Source organism: Myotis davidii, unplaced genomic scaffold, assembly GCF_000327345.1.
Source record: "Myotis davidii unplaced genomic scaffold, ASM32734v1 scaffold125, whole genome shotgun sequence".
Taxonomy (NCBI): Eukaryota; Metazoa; Chordata; class Mammalia; order Chiroptera; family Vespertilionidae; genus Myotis; species Myotis davidii.
Genome location: NW_006299390.1, coordinates 3,444,463 through 3,446,021, shown reverse-complemented (window position 1 = coordinate 3,446,021; position 1,559 = coordinate 3,444,463).

Here is a 1,559-nt window from a genome sequence, read left to right as displayed (position 1 = left end):
CACTAATAAATCACTCATTGCTCAAGGATTCCCAGTAAACTCTGGCTCCCCTGTTTCCCCTGCCAGAACATCTTTGTAAGCTTTCATCAAACAAAGGCACATGATTACATAGCCAACCTAGATAAAAATACCACAAAAGAGGGGTTTGAAAAATTATTTCATTACGGACACCATCGTCGTCTATTGGGTAGATATTAGTCATTGTATCTACCCAGCATAAGATAAACATTTTATTTGATTTACCCAGGCTTTAGGTGACATTAACTGACCCAGAGGGAATTCCCTGCTCCAGCTCTGGCCAGAGGAAAATTCCCTTTAGTAGTTCAGCCTTTCTGTGTCACTGCACATATCACCTTATTAGTGAGGCGGCCTCACTTTTAATCTTCCATTTCATCAGTTGTGGGGTTTTTTAATTACTTTAACTTTTCCTACAATGAATCGTTCTTTGCTTGTTATTTAGTGAAACTAAACATGAATTAAACTTGAAACCTACAGTGGAGTAGCTCTGTTAAAAAATGTTTTAGCATCTGCCGTATCATCTTTTTAGAAGTCATATTTTGTTATTCCATCTAAAAAAAAGGTGATCTAGGTAATATTTAATACCATGTGGCAAAGCTCAATAAAAAAATAACTTACTTGATTCTTTTTACTCTATTACTTTTGCTCTGATTTTAACTAATAGATATCCATATATAATTTTTCTAGTATTATATAAAGGTATAAAAATAAAAGTGAATGTCAACCATCATTCCACCACCTAGAAATAATCACTGACAATGTGGTTATTTGGTACATATCCATGGAGGCTTTTCTCATATACATGTCACACACACACATGCACTCGCACACATACACACACATACACCACACTAATACAATATTTTTTAAAAATCTCAAAAGCAGCTGCCTTTGGGTGATTGGATTAGGGATAATTCTTGTCCTGCTCCTTTACATCTTTCTCTCCTTTCCACACTTTTTATAAAGTCCATGCATTGGTTGCAAGTTGCAAAAAAAGAAAATAAAAAACTAAAAAGACTAATTGAGGGGCCATGGTGATGAGAAGTCATGAGACCCACAGAGGTAGCCCCAGGGATAGGCAGGGTGAGTGGGATGGGGAGGGAGTGCTGGTGGGACTGGGGAAAACTCTGCAAAGGAAGGACGTTTCAACTAGTCATACCTAAATCTCCATTCCCACTGCTGTTTTCTCAGAACTTGCACACTTGGACACCTTCGCTGTCACTTTCACATGTTTATATTTTCCAGGACTTTGCTAATAAGAGTTGATGAAAAGAAAATTACCTAGATCTTTTGTCAATGTCAAGAAGTGAGGAATAATTTATAAGTATTTCCTTAGCTTCTGCTGGTTGGATCATTATGAAAAATCCTGCTCCTAGATAGGATGTAGCTGGCAGGAGAGATGTGATTATTATCTGTGTCCTCCATCAGGCTCGGAGAGGAGGAAGTGCACACATCTCAGCAGGGCTAGCACTGATTCCCCATAGGCCACTATTTCAATTCAACTCTGCTAAATTACACTCCCTCGCCAATCCCAGGAAACC